The sequence below is a fragment of the Callorhinchus milii genome, unplaced genomic scaffold (assembly GCF_018977255.1).
Source record: "Callorhinchus milii isolate IMCB2004 unplaced genomic scaffold, IMCB_Cmil_1.0 Scaffold4, whole genome shotgun sequence".
NCBI lineage: Eukaryota > Metazoa > Chordata > Chondrichthyes > Chimaeriformes > Callorhinchidae > Callorhinchus > Callorhinchus milii.
In genome coordinates, this window is record NW_024704745.1 from 27,413,137 (window position 1) to 27,439,739 (window position 26,603).

A 26,603-nucleotide genomic window follows, 5' to 3' on the forward strand; every position below is an offset into this window, starting at 1 on the left:
TGACTCAGCATGAGAGGAAATAAAGAAGTCAGAAATCTAAAAGTATCACTTAATATTTTATAATAACATAAAAGGCAGGTGGATGCAATTCATTTTACATCTACTGTATCTAAAGAGGCTGCTTTCCTTTAAGACAATGTGGTTTAGTCTTCAAAACACGTCACCATGCCGAATCCCATGTGTGATGATCATTCTTGTTAAAATAAAAGTAAAGCAGACGATAATGGTTCCACACCCAACGCTGTTGTTATACAATCCTCCTCAAAACCAAACACCATTAGGTTTCACTCTAAGCTTTTCCTACTTCCAAAAATGAAAGAGCCTGTAAGTGGAAATCACAGGAGAATGGCTGCCCCTTTAAAATCTGTCCGTGTTGTTAGATCTTCAGAATCTCAAGTTGAACTTTTGGATTTCTTTTTGTTTGTACAAGTCTATTTCAAGAATAAATGAAAACTGTAAATAAGAAAATGAAGAATGAATGCAAAAGTAATCTGTTAAGATTATGAAAATACATGAAAATGTATGAAAATACATGAAATAACGCAATTTAAATCAAGTACAAATGTACCTCTTAAAGTCATATGTGGTAGATTATTTGAGGTTTACAGCAGCTTTTAAACACCTAGGGAACAAAGCCTTTGTTTCCTCAACCCATGGCATGTGGGGGGAGGCTAGCTGATGATTTGTCATATCTCTCATTGCATTTAAAGTTGGGATTTTTCAGAAGTCTGTTTCGTTCCAAGAACTTGTGCTGACCTTTGTTTGATTCCAACTCTCTGACTTGTTAACATGCATAATAAATAGTAATGATGTGAAGTCTGCAGGAGCCCAGCCTACACATCAATAATAGGTTTACAGAGCTGAAAATCGAGCAGCAAGTGGTGGAAGATGCATTTCACTGACATTAGAAATTGGTTTGTAGATATTTCATGCAGGGCTCCTCCAGGGAGTTCCTTAGATCGGTCCCCAAATACACATTGGATCGACAAGTCTTGCATTTTTAATTCCACTAAACTGTAGCATGCATTTGATATCATTTAAATGTGAAGCTGTAAGACATTAGAAAATGAGAAAGGAGAGTTTAATCTCCAACCCTTTCTTCAAAACGCAATAATTCCCTTAATCCTGCAGTTAAAATTGATCATACACTTCATGGCTGTGTGTTGAACTTTATTTGTAAATTGGCTGCCATGTTTTGCCTTCACATGCAGTTACTACATATAAGAGCAACTATCTGTGAAGGGCTTTGAGATATTTGAAGTTATAAGTGCTGGATTTATTACATTTTTTTGATTTATGTACAAATTATCAAAAGCAATCAAAACTATACTGATTGAAGAAGTCCAAAATGTCCTGAGAGAACGTTTTAATTGTGAGAAACTATTGAAAAAGCAAACCCATTATTTTTTCTGAACAAGGTCAGGTCAATGTACATGAACTTGTGAACGAAAATGTGAGAGAATCATTTGTGGTTTAATGAAACATGTAACTCTGAACTGGATATTGACATGGTTTTTGATTTAAGAATTGATTCAGGTTAATAACTTATTTCCAACATGCACAATGAGATTTTAAATAAAAGTTTCATATTGCATTTAACTGATACTTGTTTCTTCAAATCGCATGAATCAAAAACTGGGAACTGGAGTGTGTAGTTATACAAAGCCTTTCACATAACAAGAATGTCTCAAACATTTGAAAGATTGAGCGGGAGCCGAAGTTGGGAGAGACGAGAGGGATTGGGAGGAAGTGTCTAGAAGTAATCAAAGCGAGAGGTTTTTAAATGGGTTTTAAAAACTGAGAGGGAGGGATGAGGTGCAGGGAATAGCAGAGGTTGGGCGCTATGTGGCTGAAAGCTTGCCTGCCAAAGGTAGAGAGGAATCAGCAGTGAGTATGAAGCAGGCCAGAATCAGCCAAGTGAAGAGAATGACTGCAGTTGTTTATTACCTTTTTGGTGAAGAAATATTTCCTGGTATCTTTTCTGAAATTGGCCTTTGTAACTCTAAACAATGTCCTTTTGTTCTAATATTTTGGTACATTCTAAAGTGTTGGTCTGCATTTACTTTTTCAATTCCATTTTAAATGTAACACATCTTTATGAAGTTCCCTCTGAGATAGCTCCTTCAAAGATTGAAGTGCCATTTTCAGCCGTATGTGTGGGTGTATGTGTGTGTGGAGTGGGGGGTGGAATTGCAGAGATGGAGGAAAGCAGATTTGATCAAAGTGTGGATGAAGGATTAAAGGGCTGTTGAGGGTGGAACAAGCAAATCCTTATTTTATACAACAGCCATCACATTTTATAAATGAAATGTCATTTGACATTTATAAAGATAACAATAGAGGCACCTGAGTTCAAAATTAGCAATTTGTCATTTTGTGCACAATCTACAATTGTGTTAGAATCTGGTGATGCAAATTTTAACTAGAACCTTAACATGAGTATTGCGGAGGTTTTGACTGACAGGTTACTGTTTAGTTTGAGAAGGTCTAGTGTTCTGCATGAATCAAATGATTATCAAAAAAGCAAGAAGCACCACTGATCGTATAACAATAATAAAAAGCACAATTTAAAAATTTGGAAGGGGGGAAGGCTTGCAAAGAGACTCTGGGACAACTATTTCCAAGTGCCGTGATCAGAGGATGGCCAGGCTGGAGTAGAGAAACCAGTGGAAGGGTCCAGGAGGGCAAGAAGGGCGGTAGGGGAGAAGAACTGAATGTTAATAGCGAAGGGTGGGGAGTATAAAAAGTTGGGGCATTTTGGGAGGGGCGACTTGGGTTGGGGGTCTCAGCCAAAAAGTGCACCCCAAGACCAGAAGCAAGGGGATCATTGGAGAATTGTCAGCCCGAAGGCATGCAGGAAGTTTGAGGAGAGAGCATAGAGGGGTGAGAGATGTGGTGGCACTTATAGTTTTATTCATTTGGATAGACAAGAGCCCAGCCTAAAAAATAATTTTAAAATGGTTTAAGAGAGATTAAGAAGAGAGGTGAGATGACTGGAAGGGAAAGGAGGGAGATTTGGGAAAAAAAGATTATAAAAAGTTATGGTAAACTTCTATAGAACCTTGGTTAGACCACACTTAGAATACAGTGTACAGTTCTGGTGCCCACATTATGGAAGGGATGTAGAGGCACTGGAGAGGGTGCAAAGGAGATTCACAAGGATGATCCCAGAACTGAGAGAGGAGGGTAAGGGGTAACCTGATAGAGGTCTTTAAAATGATGAAAGCTTTTGATAGGGTAGACACAGGGAAGATGTTTTCACTTGTGGGGGAGACCAAAACCTGGGGCATCAATATAAAATAGTCACAAATATATCAAACAGGGAAGTTAGAAGAAATTTATTTACACAGAGAGTAGTGGGAATGTGGAGCGTGTTACCACAAGGAGTTGTTGAGGCAAATAGCATAGATGTGTTTAACGGGAAGCTAGATAGGTACATGAGGGAGAAACAAATAGAAGGTTATACTGGAAGGCTTATTTGAGGCAGGGCAGGAGGAGGCTCATGCGGAGCATAAACACCAGCATAGACCCAGTTGGGCAGAATGGCCTGTTTCTGTGGTGTATATTCTAATGCATTCTTATGATAATAAAAACTGTACTTAGCTTGGTGGTTTTGAAAAATGGCATGTGATGTCACGCGGTGAAATTTGGTAAGACATTAAACTGAGGTCACGACTGCCTGTCCTGGCAGTACTCAAAAATGAAAAGGAACTTTCTCCCAAGGTCCTAACCAATAATCCCCATATAGAATTGAGGATTCATTGCAAGGCTATTTATGAAACATTGAGCTGCTGCATCAGCTTACAAATACGCAGTCACTCCACATCACAATTAATCCTGTGAAGCACTTTAAAACATGCTCCAAATGTGAAAGGCGCTATACCAAATGCAAGGATTATTATTATTTACAATTCTTTCCCAGGACAAATACTTGTTGCTCATAATATTAGTTCCACTAAAATAAAATACTGAGAAAAGTAACTGCAGAAGACATGACATTCCTCCTGCTCCCACCCAGTCACCTGCGGGGTACCCCAGGGCTCCATCCTTGGCCCTCTTCTTTTCCTTATATGCTCCCTCTGGGTGATGTCATCCGCAGACACGGGGTGAAGTTCCACATGTATGCGGATGACGCACAAATCTATTTTGCCTCCTCCAGTACCAACTCCAGGTCCACTGATGTTCTATCAGCTTATCTGGCAGACATCAGGGCCTGGATGAATGCAAACCTTCTGCAGCGAATGTGGACAAGATGGAAGCCATAATCCTTGGTTCCCATCAACGTCTTCACTCCTGTGGATCTGAACTCCTCAACCTCCCTGGGCTCTCCCTCACACTCATTGAACCAGTGCCCAATCAAGGCGTCCGGTTCAACCCCCAGTTGTCCTTCTTCCCCCACATCCAGTCCCTGACCAGGACCGCCTTCTCCCACCTCTGCCACATTGCCCGCCTCCGACCGTACCTTACCACAAATGTAGCCGAAACCCTCATGCATGCGTTTGTCACTTCCCAACTGAATTACTCAAACACACTCCTCATTGGTCTTGCCAGCTCCACTATTGAAAAGATCAAGTTCATTCAGAACTCTGCTGCCTGCATATATACCCGGATCAAATTCCGTACCCACATCTCACCAGTTCTGCCCAGACTCCACTGGCTCTCCATCACCGAATGAATTGACTTCAAGATCCTCACACTCCTTTTCAAATCCCTTCACTCTCTGGCACCTCCCTACCTCTCCTACCTCCTCACTCCCCAATCCACCAACTGGCACCTCTGCTCGACTGGCAAAGGCCTTCTGCTCGTCCCTTGCACCCTCCGCTCCACCATCGGAAGTCGCGCTTTCAGCCACTACGCCTCGAAACTCTGGAACAGTCTCCCTCAATCCCTCCACCTTTCCTCCTTTCTCCCCTTTTTTAAGTTCTGCCTGAAAACCTTCCTCTTCGATCATGCTTACAGCCACCTCTTCCCGACTTGGTTAGGCACTGCCACTGTTAAGCGCTCTGAGACGCTACCCTGTGTGGAGGGCACTGTATAAGTGCATGTTGTTTTTGTTCTGACTAGTGATTGCAAAAGACTAATTCTGAACAAGAACAATGGCTCGTGTTTGTTGAAAGCAATCCTCAATTTTAACTAATATAAAAACCTGAGTGAAGTTTAGCACCAAAAGAATCAAAGATAAAATAATTATCTTTGCATTTGATATAGTGACTTATCTAATCAAAATATAATTTCAGCAGACTTTCCTTCAAAAGTGTAGTGATTGTTTATTTGTAATAAAAATACAGCAGAAAATTTACACACAAGTGTTCCACAAACAGCCATGAAGTGAATGACCAATTTTACCTGCAGAAACTCACTTCTCTTTTCGAATGAGGTAGAATCTTTTTGAGTAAGAGAACATCCACCTGAATAAGCAGATGCAATCTTAGTTTAATATTTTATCTGGAAAATGGCACCACCAACAGTGCAAAACACACAGTAGTGCATTGGAGTGCCAGCCAATTGAAAGAGGTCAATATCCTGTTGTGGGGCTTGAAAATGCAACTTGCTGACCAGCGGTGAGAGTGCTACCAACTGAACCAGGCTGTCACCTATTCTAACTAGCAGTCTAGGTAAAAGGTCATCAAACAATTGCTGCCAAACATATTGTGGAACTCAAGTTGTTTGTATAACTGTTGGACTAAATATGCAAAACATACAACAGCAGTATTTTATATTGCATTCTAATAAATATATAGTTTTGACACCTTGGAAGGGTCATTTATTCGTTCCACCCATAATCTGCCTTCACTCCAAAAGCTACATCTGAATCAATAATGTTATTACTGTGCAAGTAGCAAGATTTCAACAGCCTGAATACATCAAGACATTGTTGGAATAGAAATGAGTTTATATTTCATTAAATCTATAGAGTGTATAGATTTAATGGTAAATATATTGAGTATACTATCTGACGACAATTCTAGTTGTGATTTGGAAGAGCTGTCGCACCAAAGCAAGTCATTTTTACTGTTTCCCATGAACTAACGTCAGAGAAGAAGTGAATAAACTGTTATCTACTGAATTTCAAAGCTTGTGGAAAAGGGATGACAAATGCCTCTCAAGGTAAGTACGACTGTGACCTACTCTTATTTTATTTGTAGCAGTCTTATTGACTGCTCCTGAGGAGTCAGAATGTGCAGAAGCCAAGCCGATTTGGTCTAATTTCCTGTCCATCAGTCTGTGTTCTCTGCTGTGTTTATCTGATTTTCATTACTTGAAAAGGGCCCAAACCCTGACAAGTCATGTAACTGTATTTTTCACATGTATTACGTGAATTTAAATGTAAGGGTTAAAATAAATAAATAAAGGCTGCACCTTTCACGCTATTACTGAACTGGTGTTCCTTGGATTTCATAAATTAACTTGTGCACGCAATATTTCTCAGCTATCAGTCATTCAGAAATAATGCCAATTCTCCAATCCACCAGTCAATATCATGGTAGCTTTTAATCCAACAATATTTCTACCTTTGTACGTGAGATTGAGGGAGTACACATTGGGGATCTGTGGCCTGATTCTTCCAAATTGTTAAATTGCCAAGTGTTGAAATATTTGAACCATTTAAACTCTTATATTTATTGCTAAATTATTTATTATTTTTGTGTCAGTTATTTGTCATTGCAACTGTCGTGAAACAAGACACTTTTTTTTTAATGTTTCCCAGTGCATTAAACAAAGGGTACTAGAATGCCCGTGAGACTTGAGTCAGACTCCAACAGTTTTGTCTGGTGGAACCAAAGAAAAACAAATTAGGACAAATATTTAAGAAGAGGAATAAAATTCATCTATTAGGTTGCGCTAATTAATCTGTCAAGACTTTTTTTAAAATCTTCCCTGCTTAGTTTCAGTGCATTCTGCAATCTGCCCAGTTCAACATTTCCATTAGGTTTTTGTGTGGAGAATAATACACTAGGTGCCTGGGAATGACGAGAAGGAAATTACCAAATTATGTCATCCAGGAGAGCAAAGATCAAGTTGATCCATGAGATGAGATCATGTTTTACTCCAATCGGTTCCATATGCCATTTGCCATCCCATATTACATTTTATGGAGCATATATTTGTGGTGTTAGAAGTGCAACTTTCCACTGCAATACTTGTTTGAGTGGAAAACACCATTGTATTTAATATCTCAGATGAGATGGATGCCAGAAGCCACTATGCTCATCACAAATCTCTGCTGTTTCCCTATACCCTTTAATACCCTTCAGTGTACCCTTCCACTGCACATGTTTATCTAATTTTCTTTTATGCCCCCAATAAAATTCACTCTGTTCTAACAACTGCCACATATGTTTGACATGCCTCTGGGAGAAGATGTTCTCTCCCTTTGCTCCTCTCTTGATAATTTGGAGTGGAGTTCTCATCCTCTTGTCCTCGAATTTCTAAAAGCTGGAAGTTTAGTCACTTCTGGTATACTGTGGGTCTATGGTTCATCCTACCTATAAAGCAATGCATGCAACATAGGGCGTGTTATAACTGACTATACATATTAGACAATTTTGCTCATTCCATCAACGGATGTTCACCAAGTAGAAAGTTTACCAAAGCACAGTCCCCCACTGTACAGCCAAAGGTTAAAAAACCTTCAAATTAAAAATGTAGCAGTAACCAATTGACAAGTTGTTTATTTATTGTTAATATCATTTCTAACTTGTGTTCTTTCCTCTCTGGCCATATACCAATGGTTGGCCATAAGGCAGCCAGAAAATGTGCTTTCAGGCATCTATACCAGATTTGAGGAAGATGCAATTGATATGTTCTGAAAGAATTTCCATACAGTGCAAATGCTGGTAAAAATCCAATTCATCATACATTGGGTGAAATCATTTCTGTTGCATATCACTGCATGTTTTATGTGACATTTGTAACCTAGAGTGAGATATGTGAGAAATCAAGAAAGAATGCAAGAAAAGCATCAATGAAAAGGTAGAAAGTAAAGCCACTGGATCTTGCAATGCTCTATCCAGTAAGATTCACTAACCTGGCAATCTGATTATGGCAGTGGCTCCCACAAATAATGTTTAAGAAGAAAGTTGAGTTTGTGGATGATTTTTTCATCATAACTTTGCAATTTATGCCTTTCTGTGTTTGTGGAGATTCTATTTATACTAAATGTGGAATGGCACTTCTCACTTTCAGTTGAAAATTTAATTTTTCTGCCGCTTTTATTTTATCTTGTCAGAGTGCTGTTCGCTCCATGACTAGAAAATAAACTATTTTGTTCTATATGTATGACCATTACGCTCAAATAAAGACCAACATTTCAGTCTATTTATCTTGTTTCCTGGGAAACCTGTCTTTGTGATTTCCTGTGATAGAAATGTTATCTTGAGCTCAGAAGGTGCAGTTACATCAGTGGGAAGTTTTGGTGAAGTAATCAAAATCAAATTACACATGACACTTCAGCAGGAGATTCAAAATCAAATCCCTGTGAATTGCACGCTTTACTGCATTGGTGCTACTTAACACCTAAATATTGTCTACTGCTGTGACTGGTGGAACTGGTCTTCACTGTGACTCTTAGTATTAAAGATCCAACAAAAGAGAAAGTTCTTTTTGAAGCTCGTATGTGTTTCCTGTAACATTATCCCTGATGTGATCCAGAGTCAGGCCATCTGCACGATCTTGGTTTATTGCTACTGATGTTGGTTCCTTGGCAACAGAACAATAAAAGCATCAGTCAAAAAGTTAATTCATTTACCATGGTGTTTTATATCTGGTGAAACTGCACATAACCAGGTATTGATTGAAAAGATGAGTTGAAAATAAGTGAGTTACAATCAGTAATCATGCACATTGGAGGGGGAAATTAGCATGTATAATTAACATGTACACTTTGTAAAGATCTTGAAATTCATATGCATATTTATGGACTTCTTGTGTAGAAGATAGAAGTGTTCATTGGAGCAGTTGGCATACATCTCAGACCAAGGATGAGGAAATTTATTGTATGGTGCAATCAATTTGTGATAATAATAATAATCCTTGCATTTGATATAGCACTTTTCATGTCTTCTAGACGTCTCAAAGTGCTTCACTGAATATACTGTAAAGTGAATTGACTGTATATTTGTGGGCGAAACACAACAGCCAATTGTGCACAGCAGTGCCCCACAAACATTCGTGGATTGAAAATTACCAATTTATTATTTTTTCTTTAGGGATTATTATTAGGCGTGTGGAATAAGGTATTGTAAGCAAATACAGCAAGTAATCCGATCACTTGCACCTTGCTGTTCTGTATAAGATATGTTCTTAAAAGGGAATTTCAAGTCAGCAATTTAATTGATGCACATTGTTTGATACAATGAGGAATGGAAATAAAGTTTGAAATTGTTGTGCTGTACTTAATTCCTTCCTAGACACTTGTTCAGAAATAAAGCAGAACTCTTTAGGCAAAATGTAACAGTCCTAGTGACTTGCCATACTCAGAATATCATATATTCACTGCTCTCTATTCCATATGTTATCAATGAGTGAGTGTTCTAAGTTTTTTGGGATAGATTTGGTTTAGTGTGCCATTGAGAGGTGGGCCTCAGCCTGTGTGCCCCACTATCTGGAACACCATCCCACAGTCCCTCCACCTCACCCCTCCCTTACCTCCTTCAAGCCCCATCTCAAGACCCTTCTCTTTGACCGTGCCTTCGGTCATGCTCCTATCCCTTCCTTCCCCACCCTCCACCTCTCCTAATCCCAACCACCAGCTCAGGTGCAGTTCCCTGACTGTCCAGCACCTTGAGGCATCCTCCTGATGTGAAAGACACTATACAAATGTAATTTGTTGTTGTTGTTTTGGGGGGGAGTTGCGTTGTTGGAGGTGCAGTCCTTCAGATGAGACTTTGTACCGAGGTCCCATCTGCCTGTTCAGGTGGATGTTAAAGATTCCAAGGCACTATTTCAAAAGAGAAGGGAGTTTCAGGATCTTGGCCAACAATCTTCCCCCCTCCCATAAAAAAATGTTCACTCAGTCCATAGCTGTTGTGGGCAATTGCTGTGCACAACTATCTGCCACATTTTGCCCACAGAATCCACTTCACAATATACCCTGTGAAGCACTTTGAGGTGTCCCAACTATGTGATAAGGAGCTATATCAAATGGAAGGATTATTATTATATTATGTTTATGGACATCAAGGGGAGAGATCTCAGTGCCATGAGTGAAAAATACAATGCATGATGTCATGTGAGCTCAGTTGATAGCACTCCTGTCTCTGAGTCATAAGGTTATACCCTACATCAGAACTTTGAATTTATATGTTCCAGGCTTACACTCCAATGCAGTGCTGAGGAAGGGTTGCATTGTTAGAGGTTCGGGCGTTTGGATGAGATGTTAAACCAAGGTTCTGTATAGCTTTTCATGTGGATGTTTAAAGATCCCATGGCACTATTTGAAAAGAGAAGGCAGTTTCTCCTGGTGTCCTAGCCAACAACCCCACAAGTGAAATTGTTCACTCACTCCATGGCTGTTTGTGGGACATTGCTGTATGCAAATCGACTGCTGCATTTGGCCCCAATGTAAAGTCACACCACTTGACCGTATATTCTGTGAAGCGCTTTGGGACATCTGGATTACGTGATAAAGCACTATATCATATGTTAGGATTATTATTATTGTGGCTACTTAGATTTCATATAAATTTCAAAAGCAATCAATTATCAAAGACCAGAAGGGATCTTTCCTCTGAGGAGCCTAGTTGCTGCCCATGGATAAATGAAAGCACCAAACACATTAAGTCAAGCTCTGTAGCATTAAACAGTTTCAGAAAGAAGGTTGCCACAAGGCTATAGTGATCATGCAAAGGATTACAAGCATTCCAGATGCTTCCGCTTAATGGTAATTAACATCTCCATTTAGAACTATCAATGGGAGCTAGTATAAGCAAATTAACTTGTATGAAATGTTGGGGTTTCTACAGTTGTTGTCTGAGGTCAGGATTCTTGTTGAAAGGTTGCTGAAAATAGCTTCGGGCTTGATGATCATTGAAAATTCAGGTAATAGTGTAATGTCATTTCCGTGAGCTCCAAGGATGAATAATAATACTTGCATTTCTATCACTTATCACGTCTAAACATCTCAAAAGCCTTCACGCAATAAGCGTCAGTGTTTTGGAGGCTTGTGAAAATTTAATATTTGAACTGTGCTGAGATTAATGACCAATTAATCTATTTGGGTACATTTGCATGACTGAGGAGTATTGGCCATGATGCCTGGGGAACATTCTGTTGATCTTCAAAAAATGCATCATGAATTTAACGTCGAGCAGAACAGGAAGAACAGACAGAATTAGCCTTAAAGCTGCCATCCTTCAGATGAGATATGGAACCAACAATGCAGTGCTTCCTCGGTACTGCTTGGAGTGTCAGACTAGAGGTCCTGCTGAGCAGCTCAAGTGCTTCAGAGGCTGTTGTCTGATTATTTAATATAGCATATGCAACAACAACTTGAACTTACAGAGCACCTTTCAAGAAGGATGAGTATCTTGCTGCCTCAAAGGGTGATGCAGATCACAAAGCAGGAAAGGGAATTTGAGCCTATTGACCAAAGGCACATTCAAAGTGATAGTTTTTCAAAGGTTTTGGAGAGAGAGAAGAAACAAGGCAGAAAGATTTTGGAACAAAACTAGAGAATGGTCAGCCATTGATAGTTGGAATTCACTTAGTAGCTGCAGATATAAAATGAATGCAACAGATAAAGATTAATATAGGGAGGGAAAATAATTAAAAAATTGCTCTCATGAGGATATCAGTTTATCAAATCTCTGTACAGTGAAACCTCATCATGAAAAATCCCACATCAAAAAGAGGTTTATAATAATAATAATAATAATAATCCTTGCATTTGATATAGCGCTTTTCACGTCGGGAGGACGTCCCAAAGCGCTTCACAGAATATACTGTAAAGTGAATTGACTGTATATTTGTGGGCGAACGCGGCAGCCAATTGCGCACAGCAATGTCCCACAAACAGTCGTAGATTGAAAATGACCAATTTATTATTGTTTTGGGTTTTGGAGGGATTATTATTAGGCGTGTGGAGTAAGGAAACTTGCCCAAGGTTTCGCCCTGCCTGGAATTGAACTCAGGTCTCTCGCTTGCAAAGCGAGTGCTCTAACCACTGAGCTTTGCCCTGGTGCACCATTTAACATTGTAACTGAGGCACAATAAAATCCAGGCATCCACAAACTCTTCAAATTAATTTCCAGATGAATTAATAATTTAATTAGCTCAGGTTAATTTTGTTTGCTCATTTTACAGTTTCTGAGGACAATAATAACAAATAATAACCCTTACATTTGGTTTAAGCCCTTTTACATCTGGAGGATATCTCAAAGCACATCACAGGATATATTGTGAAGTCACTGACTGTGTTTTGTGGGTGGATGATGTAAAGAAGGACGTAGAGGAGAATGTAAAGTTAAATAGAGAAAAATGCAAAATAGGAATGAAGGTCAAATATGTGGGACATATATAATAACACAGAAAGGGTTGAAAATGGATACACAATGAAGGTTGAAGCAACAACAACAACATTATATTTGTAAAGCGCCTTTCACGTCAGGAGGACATTCCAAGGCCCTAAAGGTGATAACAATAACAAAAATGCCAGCACCTCAGGATAAGAGAGGGGTTAAAAGACTAATGGGGATTGTAAATTGGGTAGCCTGATTTATCTCAAATATGATGGAAATCTTGGGAACAATAAGGGAATTGGTCAAGGTAGATAGGGAATTTACATGGGGGAAAGCACAGCAGAAGGCATTTAATAAAATAAAAGAAGCTATTACAAAAGCCCCTGTATTTATGACATAAACAAAACAGTAAAATATCAGTAGATGAAAACAGAATTAGAAGCGGTTTTAATACAAAAAGAGAATGTAATTGCTTATGCATTCCGGGTATTGTTCAAAACAGAACAAAACTATGCACTAATAGAAATAGTATTTAGTGGTACTTTTGGGGGAGAATTCAAACAATACATGTTTGGAATAAGATAACAGTAGAGAATTATTACAAGCCATTAGAAGCAATTTTTTAAACGAAACGCCTTCGAGAAAACAAAGAATGCGTATATGGCTGCAGAAATATGAATTAGAATTTAAGTATAAGCCAGGAGAAAACATTTATATAGCAGATACACTGAGCAGAGTAGCAAGTCAAAATGGGAATGAAGAAGACAAAAGACTAGAAAAGGAAATGGAGTTTAATATCTGGGAGATAGCAAAAGCAAAAAAACAAGAAAAAGACAAAAAGGAAGCAATGAATGTAAGCATAGTAAGCACTGCCATTAAGACCATATTACACAATGGATGGCCCAAAAACAAGTAGGATACTCTAGAGGAAGTTAAATACTGGGAATACAGACAAGAATTATATCAACAAAAAAGAATAATATATTGAGAGGCTAGAATAGTATTACCAAAGAAATTAAGAGACCTTCATGTAGAAGATACATGAGGCATACTGGGGAATGGAAAAAGCCGAGCCAAGAGCTTGAGAAATAGTACTGGTGCAGTATAAATAAACAAGTAGAAGACTAAATTGGGAAATGTGACATATGTGCCAGGTATCAACAAAAGGAGAGGCATGAGCCAATCATGTGGCACAAGTAATCGCAGCAAGCTTGGATAAAAGTAGGAACAAACTTGTTTTATGGCAAAGAAATGAACTGTCTCGTATTCGTGAATTACATGTCCTGTTATCTTGAGTGTGCTGAACTACAGGGCATGACTGCAGAAATGGTAATACACAAAACACAGGAGATTTTTGCATGGTAATACCAGAAATAGTGATAAGTGACAATGGACCACAATTTGTAAATGAAGAATACAGGGCATTTATAAAGGGTTGGGAAATTGAGCACAGAACATCTTCACCAGAATATCCATGGAGCAACAGGATGGTGTAGAGAACAGTGCAAACAATCAAGAAAATGTTGAAGAAAGCAGAAAACGCAATACAGATAATTGAAAGATTACCGGCAGAAATGTTAATGTCAAGATAAGACGTGAAAAGCTCTATATCAAATGCAAGGATTATTATTATTATAAGATAATTAAGGGACAAATTAATATGCGGAGGAAACAGATTAAAACTGCAAAGAAAGAAATGCAAAAAAAAAGGAAGTAAAAGTGAAATAATGGAGAAAGTATGGTTCTGAAAGAAGAATATCAAAACAGAGGGGTGGACCAAGGGGAAAATAATGAAACCAGATAAACAACCAAGGTCATATTGGTTAGAAGACAATAAAGGGAACTGATTCAGAAGAACATTGTGGGAGATGAGAAAAAGAGTTCCGGATGACAAGGATGACCAACAAGAGATGACCAAAGATGGACCAGAGGAAAAAGAGACAAAGCAGACAAGATTGGGTGAGATTTCATGTCCAGCAAGATTAATAAAAGATTGAAAAAAAACTGAAGAAAGGAAGATATTGGACACTCTTTTAAGAGTAAATTGACAATTAACAAAAGGGCCACTAGGAAGAAGGGCAGAAAGTACAAAAGAACACTGGGAGTGGGACAAGGTGTGTGGTTTAGAGTGATAGATTGTTTTTTTGTGTTTCGATTAACAAATAAAGAAACCTAATAACACACCCTTGATTTGGATCGAGTTATATTACATGGCTGATGCACATCATGTTCTTTAAAAGAAACCCATTTTAGATGGGGGGGGATTACAAAATGAAAGTAGTGCAATCTCAGTCTCAGTAAGAGATGAATAAATAATTATTTGGGAAGGCCAAGTTTCAGGTCTATGGGGAGAGAATGGGGGAATGGGATTGATTTGCATAGCTCTTTTCAAAGAGCCAGCACAGACATGATGGGCCGAATGGCCTCCTTCTGTGCTGTATAATTCTATGATTTTATGATTGTATGAATAGCCAAGACATTCTTATTGTGCAGCCCATTCATGCCTCTGAAGATGCACGTGTGTTGTGCCAAGCAGGTTAATGTACCAAGAGGATAACACTTCATGTTATTTATTGAGCTGAAGTGTCTAAAGTGACTGGAGAGGCCTACCTGTCCATATTGCTCTGGTTTTCTGTCAATCCTCCAAATAAATGAAGTCATCTCTGCTCAGAAACTCAGCAGATGTGTTTGTATGTGTGTGTATGCAAACAGGTTGTTTTATAGGAAATAGGTGCTACTGGTCCAGAACGTATCCATCGTTCTGGACCAGCAGCACCTTTTCTACCTGTCGCAAATGCTGGAGGATAGGATATAGCCTCCTTTGGTGGCAATGTTCACATTGCTTCTTATGTCTGTTATGGTGAACCAAGAAATTACCAGTGTTTGTAGAATGCATTCAGTTGGGATGATACAGAGGCTTGCACAGCCCATTTGAAGTAATTTCCATTGTTGTACACTTACTTTATGCTACAAATATCACTGGGTTACCTAAAATCCCTATCTGATAGACCATTGTGAATCATTCAGTGCATGAAAAACTGGGAAACAGATTATCTAGAGACTGGAAAACGAAACAACCAACAACTGTAACTCAATATGCAGACAGATGGGAATAACTAAGAAGGAACCTATCAAATACAATAGCCTATAATCCCTGAATGGAAAACAGTAACCAACAACCATAACTTTCTCTTGTCATCTGTTCTGCAGCAGGTCCCCTGACTACTGTAACTGAAAGGCTTACTTTATAATATGAATATACAGATTATATTATTATGAAAATGTTGCATGCCAATAGAAAGTATTTCCATTTTCTTATCATTTATATTATTTTTTAATCATTGCAGTAAGTAGATGAGGGGTTACATATCACACTGAATATTATACAGTCATCCAATATTATCTTTGGAAGTTTGTGTGCATAATATAATGCTTACATTTTATAGAGCCTTATCATACCATCGATCACCCTCCTCTTCCCCCCCTGCACTCCACAGTCCCCAATCCCAATCCCCAGCTCGGGTCCGAAATACTGGCTGTTGTAAAAGGCACTATACAAATGTAATTTTGTTGTTGTTAACATCATCTGAAACTGAGAGCTGCCACGAGAAGCAAGGTCAGAATCTTTTTGGCGCTTGTGACTGAAACTACGTCATTGTGGTGATTTGTGAACTTGAGGGGAATGGAAAGATGTCAGCAGTTGTGTCTAGTCAAATGGCTGTTAGAAGGAGAAAAGTTATAAAATATGAATTATTTACACCTGCATTCTACAATGTGTCTTACCAAATAGATTATTGTGAAGCTGTTCATTGATCCAATCACCTTCCTAGCTTTGTAGGACTGGTTAATGCTGTACATTTAGTACTGAGTCTTTGCAGTTTTGGTAGTAAATTTGCAGGAAAATGTGAGCCAGAGATGAATGCGCAAATTGTGTTCAGGCTTTTTTAACTTGATATCAGCTTGGTAGGTAGTGCATTTGCAGGGGTGTTTTTTTCAGGCCCTGCCTTGGTTGAAAGTGAATCGGATCAGGCATTCTGAAATTTGGATTCCTATTCCATGTTGACAAGTTCACTCCAAATTAAGTTCAAGATCCTTGTACTAACCTTTAAGTCCCTCCATGGCCTTGCCCCACTTTATCTATGCAACCTTCTCAAACTGTACGAAGCCCAGCTCAGGCGCAAGCCTTGAACTGTCCAGTACCTTAGGACATCCTCTTGGTGTAAACGGCGCTATTTATAAATGTAAATTTGTATTGTGTATTGTACTGCATATCACTCTACTGCAAGTTGTATGGGTTCACTCTTGACAGTATAACTGCAGGATGAATGTGTATATTTGCAAACAAGATGTCTGTTCTGTCATGTAAAGAGTAAATTGGTTACAGGGCCATGTGCTCTGGTTCCCTTGATGGTATCTTGCACTTCATTGAACCTAAGCAAAAGATTCTGTTAAACATGAATACTAAATGTGTAACTTCACCTGCTGAGATCCCATTATCTCCTTTGAGTGAGGGAGTGCTGATGCTCTTGCCAAAAAGTATCCAAAATCAACAACAACCTACACATAATAACCTGTTTCTCTGGATTATGTTCCTTCATGTGGATTCCTGTAGCTCAGTGGTAAGAGGACTCGCCTAGCAAGCGAGCGGCCTGCGTTTGCTTCCCAGTAGGGCAAAACGTTGAGCAAATTTCCCTACTCCACACATCTCTGTTTACCTTGCAATAAGTAGGAACCTGGTCGATTGGCAGATTGCTTTTCTGGGGGTAATAACTCCTTAAAAAAAATCATAAATTGGTCACTCAATCCATGACTGTTTGTGGAACACTGCTGTGTGCAATTGTCTACCACGTTTTGCCAATAAAATATACAGTCAATTCACTTTACAGTATATTCTGTGAAGTGCTTTGAGATGTCTCGAAGATGTAGTAAGGCGCTATATCAAATGCAAGAATTATTATTTCTATTTTTAAATTGCAGAACTATATTACCAACAATAACATAAAAAACACAAATTGATGTTTTTATTGATGCCACTGCTTACATTACATTGTGGAGTCCTGTAGCTCAGTGGTTAGAGCACTCGCTTTGCAAGCGAGAGACCTGAGTTCAATTCCAGGCAGGGCGAAACCTTGGGCATGTTTCCTTACTCCACATAGAGCCTAATAATAATCCCTCCAAAACCAAAAACATTTATAAAAATTGGTCATTTTCAATTTACGACTGTTTGTGGGACATTGCTGTGCGCAATTGGCAGCCGCGTTCGCCCACAAATATACAGTCAATTCACTTTACAGTGTGTTCTGTGAAGTGATTTGGGACGTCCTCCCGACGTGAAAAGTGCTATATCAAATGCGAGGATTATTATTATTATTATAGTTTTCTAAAACACACTGGAAACAGAAGTTATTGTAAACAATTGTAAACTTTTTATTTATTGTACAATAGTCTCACTGGTTGTCATGGGCTGTTGTGAGTTACTAATAACTGAGTTTTGAAAACGTGAGTCAGATTTTTGTATATTTTGAGTTAATTTTCGTAAACCTTAACAAAAACCCATCTTTAACTGATTTTTTCTCTGAAATGAGGTTGATAAAAGGTTGGGGGTGAATATGGCAGCTGATTTGTGAACAACATTGTCCAATAAACGGCCATGAAGTGAATGACCAATGACAACATTTATTTGGGGGACAGTTGGCAAGAACATAAGAAGCTAAGAAATAGAAGCAGGAGTTAGGCCATTCGGCCCCTTGAGCCTGTCCCGATGAAAAACAGGAAGTGGTGGCACTGATGCAACACAATTTACGCTTATATAATGCCTTTCATGTCAGGAGGATATCCCAAACAGTTTAACAATTCTAGCTGGGCACAGGAGCCAAGGGGGTGAGGAGGGGAAAAATGATCGAAAGCGTGGTTAAAGAGGTACATTTTGAGGTGTGACTTGAAAGAGGGGAGAAAGGCATTCAGCTGCAGGGATGTGGGTCAAATGGTTGCTTTCTGTGCTGAATATTAAGTTTCTTATTATTCTAAAAATAAATTAGATGGAAGTTGATCCTTGTATTGCCCAACCATTTGCACAATGTTCTTTTTAATGCCCATCTTACCAAATGGTTAAACAAATTCTAAACTTGCTACAATCTGATACAGTAAAGGTAATCACACGTGCGTCAGTGTGACCATACAGCATATGAAACCTCAATGCCCTGAATCCAAGAATTGTGCAATAAATATTTGTGATACATTTTCTCTGACTTATGGCACATAACATCCTGATATGGAAGAATTTTCAACTAGCTACAGGTTTTCAGGAAAAGGCAGGAATAAGAGGTGAGAGTTTTAATTCTAATTATTTATAAAGAACCTTTTCAAAATCAAAGATAATAGGCTCTTTTTTTTATTAAACCTGTTATCAGCTCTTAAGACAAGGACACTGGCTGGGTTTGAAATGACAGAGAAAAACAATTCAAATGGCTCTATTGTTTGCTTGGCTATGGCATGATTCTTATCTCCTCTCTGAATGCTCAGGAATAGGAATAAACAGAGAGAGAGAGAGAGAGACAAGTGCAGTATATTTGGCAAATTTTAACACACCTTTTAATGTTTAAATTTGCCTACCAAATTGTCCTTCAGGATTTTCTCCACCTCTTCCATTCACTGGCACCCTCACCCAATGCCCTCTGTATGACAGCGAGTATCCTGCAAGTGAATTTAGCATGGAGCCCTTCACACACAATGCCCATGCTCCCATCTCCAGAAACAAACACTTCCAGCAGGCTCACCGTGTAGCTATCAGGAGTGGGAGCCCTAGCTGATGTGCTTCACCCTGAAAAGGAACAGTGAGGACAGTTCAGAATTTGGGTTACGAAGTGAACCCCACAACTGTTGCCATGGCTCAAATCAGATTACTCAGCATAGTTCCTCAGACTTCCTTGTCTGTTTGGTTCAGTTCCTCATGATAATTTTGAAGTTATCGTCAGAGCTTAATATAGAAGATTTAACAAAGTAGTACTGCTTTTCTGCTCAACAATCCATTTCTTTATAATAACAATAATCCTTGCATTTGATATGGCACCTTATCACATTGTTGAGACGTTCAAAGTGCTTCACAGAATATATTGTAAAGTGAATTGACTATATTTTGTGGGTGAAACGTGGCAGATTTGGGTGGAGTAAGCAAACTTGCCTCAGATTTTGGCCGGGAATCTGGATAGCATGTACTGTTAGGGAAAATGTGTTTCCGGAAAGCTTATGTTCTAATGTTATACCAAAGACTGTTTTATTCAGCTCACAAGATAATACTCCACATGAACAATTTTAAGGAAACGTTTTGTGTTGCTTATTTAAACAGTAAAGCAAATGCTGAAGAATTAAACTGACGACAGACATTCTGTATCTTATATAATATACATATGATTAGAGGACATCACAATAAATGCCAACTGTTCCCTCGGCAACCACAAGCCTTCAATAAACACACTGAAGAGGGGAGACATAAACTAACTAATTAAAATGTGACCGCAACCATGACAACTGCACTTTTTGCGATTTTCTATAACACTCTTAACATCTCTTCACACTGCTTTCGATATATTTGTAGTTGTTTTCAATTAAATCCTTTTCTTTTTCTTAGAGTTTACAATTCCTTTTTTTTGTTCATGTTCATGGCACTGCATAAGCCAAAATGCAGCATATTTCTGGATACAATGTTTATTTTACCCAGAATATACAATATACAATTCCACCTTACTAAGCCAGTCCGGAACCTTGGCATCTTGTTTGACCCTCAATTGTCCTTTTTATTCCCACATCCATGCCATGACACACACTTCCTTGCCCCACCTCTGCAACATCGCCCAGCTCCGCCACTGTTTCACACCTCAGGCTGCCGAAACTCTCATACGTGCATTCATAACATCCAGGAGGACTTGTACTCCAACCAGTGAGTCTCTGGTATGGACTCTGTATATTTATGTAAGGGTGGCTCCTGAGTAAGAATCCATTGGTGTGTGTTCGAGGGTGATTGTTCACAGGGCTGATTCCTGAATGGAGGTGGTTGCTTGAGCAGGTTTGACTGGTAAAGGCATTTCTTGAAATGATTTTGCTTTAGAAAAGGATAAATGAAACAGAAAGACATAATTAATAGTTTGAGAAAGACATAGTTTGGGATGTCCTACCAACGTGAAAGGCACTTTACAAATGTAATTTTGTTGTTGCTGTTGTTAATGGTTTGTGGCCTTACTATCTTAGTTTGGCTTTGCAAGGCTGTCCTTGCGTTGAGTTTTGATAATTTATGTATCATAATATTTATAAAAGTAAAACAATAAACATTTGCTTTTAAAAGGGGATTTACTACTTCAATCATTTTAGCAAACGCTAACTTCGCTGGCCACCTGAGAATATTTTAAATGAGGATTTATTTGCTGCGCTGTCTCATTAGATAAGATTCCGAATCACATTTTGAACTAAATTAATTTCTTATTGCCAGGTGTAGGGATGGGTCAAAGATTAATAATAAATCTAATCACAGATTTATTTTAATAGTTTCTAATTGCTGACAATTTAATAAATGGCTAAAGTTTATTGGGTAGTGTTCATTTGTTAATCTGAAATGTTAACCAAATTAGTTCGTTAATGTCAGGAATGCAAAGGACTGTGCTGCTGTGTTTGTGGCAACACAATACAATATATGATAATTATCACATCACATATTGCATGTTTCAGTTTATGTTTCTTGTTGGACTGGATGACAGAAACTTGTACTTTTACAGCTGGAGGTTTAATCTTGCATTCTTGTTCTTTCATTCATTGCCTACACTTTTTCATAGCAAATACTTCCCATTGAAGCTGTAGTGAAGCCCCCAATGATCCAGTTATATGAACGTCAAGTACTGAAAGTTATCATGACCTGCATCAATTAGAAATGAAAATTACAAGCCTTAGCCTTTTGCTGAACTGCTGATAAAAGAAAATGAAATTCAGCCAATTAGATTCACAGGTACAGATCCATTAGCAAAAATATATGGTCATCTATTATTGAACATATGTCATGAATAAAATGGTAATATTTGAAAATGAGAAGTGCAGCTTGTAAAAAGTAAACGGATATGTAACTATTAGTGTATTTTGTTGGCTTACTTCATGGGGTTGCAGCTCGTACCTTGGTATTGTTAGTTCTGCATGTGTTAACCTTGGGATTTTACAGCACTGAAAATATATACATTGGAAATAGTGTCTTTAAATTTAACAATTCCATGAACATGCATTAGGGCTTGTAGAACCTATAGTACCCTGCTCCTGTGTAGAGGAACAAAGCAAGTCATGAAAATAAATAAATGTTTAAATGATCACAAGAGAGTTCAACTGAAGAAGGTCTATTTGACCATCGTAACCCCCTACCAACCTGCCCGCTCCCTCCGCTCAGCGGGCTTCAACCTGCTTCACGTCCCCTGCCTTGCCCACCCCACCATTGGTGGGAGGGTCTTCAACCACTCTGCCCCCACCCTCTGGAACTACATCACACAATTCCTCCGTCTCAGCCCCTCCCTTGCCTTCTTCGTCGAATCTCAAGACCCTCCTCTTCGACCATGCCGTTGAACATCCTCCTTCACCCCCTGCCCTCCACCCTCCCCATCTCGACCCCCAGCTCGGGTCCAAAACACTGACTGTCCAGCACTTTGGGATGTCCTCTCTATGTGAAAGGTACTATACAAATGTAATTTTATTGTTGTTGTGAACTAATTCAGCCTTGAAGCTCAGGACATTGTTTGTGTTGCGCAGACATTGTTGGTCAATGAGACTTAAAGGCATAGATTTGTCATGAGAGTCCTGTAGCTCGGAGGTTAGAACACTCGCTTTGCAAGCGAGAGACCTGAGTTCAATTCCAGGCAGGGCGAAACCTTGGGCAAGTTTCCTTACTCCACACGCCTAATAATAATCCCTCCAAAACCAAAAACATTTATAAAAATTGGTCATTTTCAATCTACGACTGTTTGTGGGACATTGCTGTGCGCAATTGGCAGCCGCGTTCGCCCACAAATATACAGTCAATTCACTTTACAGTGTGTTCTGTGAAGCGCTTTGGGACGTTCTCCCGACGTGAAAAGCGCTATATCAAATGCAAGGATTATTATTATTATTATAGAGTCAAAGTCACAGTAAATAATCATAATAATCCTTGCATTTGATATAGCGCCTTATCATCTCAAAGCGCTTCACAGAATATACTGCAAGGCAATTGACTGTACATTTTGTGGGCGAAACACAGCAGCCAATTGCGCACAGCATTGTTCCATAAACAGTCGTGGATTGGGTGACCAAATTATTATTCTTATTTTTGAAGGGATTATTAGCCCCGGAAAAGCGATCTGCTTATCGATTTATTGATTATCGATTCCTACATATTGCTTGGTAAACTTAACGTTTCGCCCTGCCCAGGAATCAAACTGAGGTCCTCTCATTTGAAGGTTCCTAGTTGAACAAGTAGCATGAAAGGAAATATGAGTTTAAACATTAAAAGTAATATTTATTTTCACAAGTTTTGAACTTCGGCAAGATTTTATTTAATAAGTTAGATTGACATTTCTAATAACAGAATGGTGTGCATTTATAAGGCAAAATTATGTGTTTTTTCTTTGCCTCAGAACTTAAAAATGGTCTCATATGTTCAGCGGACTCATATTTTTCCTGATGGGTGTGCAATTCATTATATAAATCATAGGCAGTTAGAACAATTACTCAGTGGTAATCCAGAGAACTCAGATGGAGAATAATGGATACTTTGGATCCAGCTCAGTAGTGGTAGACTTATCCAGAGATTCAAGCAAGGAAGTATAGAATGAGAGAATGCCATTAAGGCCAGTGAAACCTATTTCCATCAAAGTCTACCCAAAATTTACTGCAGTATTGGCAATTTTTGGGAGGTTTTGCTTCCCACATACATTTTCCAAAGCAAGACCTAAACTACTCAGCCTGCTTCAATACCACAAGAGTATTTCCCACCAGCTATAACTATTGCTTGAACTGTTCATACTGTTAGCATGAGTAGCTAGACTTTAGAGGTCAAATTGAAACAAGCAGTATGTAAACAAAGGCAGTGACTGTGCGTGAATATTCTATGTGTTATGTTTTAATACTACAATACTGTAATATCAATAAATTCACATTTCAGAATGTTGAATAGCTTTGCTTCTGTATTCAAAATGTGCCCTGCTGTTTCTTTTTTCTGCAAAAGATGCAAATAACATTAAAAATCTCAAGCTCAGTATCTGAAAGAACTGAAAATGCATATTTTAATTGTGCAAGCCACAGAATTCATGTGTAAAATCACTTTATTATTTTAAAGGGAGAAGTGGCTTTGTCTGAGAGGATGCTGTCTGTATTTTAAAATGGCTCAATCCAACAGAGCTATCTATGTGACCTAGTTTTTGCTAGATTCTTATTTTATTATTCAGTTTCTCATTTTCATTGTGTCCACTGCATCTCACTCTCGACGTAATTACATCCCCAGAGTCCAGATTGCAATTTATTATAGTTCTACCCCTTTTTCGATGCTTCAAGATGTCTTGTAACTTTGATATTTTTTTCTTAGGTAGCCAAGCTGGTTCTGCAAAATATATTTTAAGAAAATGCTTTATTTTACATATGTTGTGTTTGCAAGTTCATAGTTCCAAGTTTTTAAGATGATCTCATCTGCTTATTCAGTAGTCTTGCTCCTGATTTCAGTATATTAGCATTTAATAACTACCAGAAGGTACTTCAGCCCATCTAGCTACTTAGAACATGGCTGATCTATAACTCAATACACTTTGCAATTCTGTTTCTGTTCATTTGTTTATTGAGATTCTATGCTGTCTGAATGATCATTATAAACATGTTGATTGCCCTCTATTAGCTGTATGTACTTTACTAATGTTTACGCATTCAGTTGCTTTCGAACGCAACAATTCATCTTTTCTTGAAGAGAATTCACACCAGAGCCAAGAATAAAAAGTGAGCAGGTGAATATCCTATTTATTCAAGTCCAGATAATTGCACTTTCATTCAAGGTACCAGCAGGGCAAAATAGTGGGCAACTTTCCTTACTCCACATGTTGTTGAGTAAACTAGGCCTTAATGTCACATCCTCCCGACGTGAAAGGCTCTCTATAAATGGAATATTGTTGTTGTTGTTGTTGTAATGGGTTTAATGGGAGTAAAATGAGTTGCTAAGTAAATGTTGGGGGTAACAATATCTGATTATTCTTCTTGTAGGATATATTTTTACTGACCAAACTAGAAGGTTGTGTTCCCTGGTGGCTTAGGAACTCAAACGACAGAAGTTTGATCCTAAATCTTTGCTGAGTTATCTCGCTATTTAAAATCACTGTGAGGCAGCAATAACCGAGGCAAAGATGATCCTGGGCTAGATTGCTAAATCAGCTGAGTTTGGTGCTCTTGTTAGGCCACGCCTGTTGTACTGTGTACAGTTCTCGTCGGTGATTATAGAGAGTTTCTCAGGCGCAAAGCAGTGCAACAAGGATGATTTCTAATTGTTAAAAAGGTTGAACTATCAGAGAAAACTGATAAGCTGGGACTCTTCAGTATTGAAGGAAATAATTCACAGATGATCTTCTAGAGTTATACAAGATATACATATGTATAAGGAGACAGAACAACATGGGACAGGGATAACTAATGACTGGAACAGGGTAGCAGGCATGTTGGTAGAAGATAGGATGCTGGAATCATTTGATGCTGAAATGAGACAGTGGAAGGAAGGTTGGGAACGGATGAGATCAAATGGGGAGCAGGGCAGGGTCATGATAGCTTATCAATGAGAAATGGTACTGGAGAACAGACTGCACCAGGGAACCTACTCCATTATGATTCCACACCTGCAGGAGAGGAGGGAGATTTTTGTTTAAAAAGGAATATTAACAGAGCTATTCTTCCAAAATAACTTCTGTTAAAAATGGTTCAATACCAAATGATTTGAATCTACTACTTATATGTAGCAATGAAATTACCCCTGGGAGTCAAAAGAATGTAGAAAATAAACCATTATGAGATTTATGGCTCATCTGAAGACTACTACAGTTTAATTGTTTAAGCAAATGGAAAAATAAGATGCCACATAATTGGTGAAATGGCATGTTAGCTTGTGAAGTAAAATTTACCTTTATAAGCAATATATCTCATTGTAGACAGTACAATGAAAACCACAAACTTCACCCACACAAAAGTATCAATTATTTATTAAGAATAAATTACAAAAGAGGAATACAAGTGAGTTAGCAACACAATTACAAATGTCAGCATAAAATCTTAAATGTTTTTTCGTTCATTAGGTGAGCGATCTCATTCTTTGTTTCAACTCTGCTGTAAAGATTTGAGCTCAGAGTGACACTCACAAGTGCCCAATGTTACATGTTGTCATTCATTAATGTATCCTATTCATTGTTTAGCGTTGTAATTGTAAAAACATACACAGCATGATGGGATTAGGTTTGAAAATTGTGCTAACCATGTGTGAAACATACAATACTGTATTTATAGGCACAGAAATACAGAAGGTATTGCAGGTTCCTTAAATGATATAATTTACAACCAATATAAAAGATTCTGTATCTAAGGTTCCCAAAGCTTTCCACTGCGATGGTGGATTAATCCATACAGAATTAATTGCTATCAACATCTCCATTACTGTCGCATGCGACTGTCAGGATGATAGAAGGTGGACTAGATAGACATTGGTCTTTTTTCTTCTAGCAATTTCTATGTTCCAATGGATTGCACATGGTTTACACGATTGTATCGGATAATGTTGCATTGTTGAGATGCTGAGCTCCAAATGAGATATTGAACCCAGTTCCACTCTGTCCATTGGAGGTTAAAGATTCCCAATACTATGCAACAAAGAATCGAGTTTCTTCAGGTGTTTTACTTGAACTGGAAATGATCTGCCCTGATCTGTGCAGCATCAGGTCAAAGATGGGAAAAGAGACATTGTAAATTGCTTTGGAATTTAAACTAACTTGTGGTGAGTGGCAGTCATTCTGTAATCAGCTATCAGCTGGGATATCATCAAGAGTAGAATGCCCCATCGTGTGATAATTATAATTTCCTGTACTTTCTCCTCAAAATTGTAAAAACAAATCGGGATCACCTACA

The 26,603-nt window shown here is 38.4% G+C and overlaps 1 protein-coding gene across 1 annotated transcript in view; it reads left to right on the forward strand.

Moving 5' to 3' along the window:
* Positions 1-26,603, forward strand: part of LOC103178622 (transmembrane protein FAM155A) — a 407,773-nt gene that overhangs the window by 38,934 nt on the left and 342,236 nt on the right. The window lies entirely within an intron of this gene.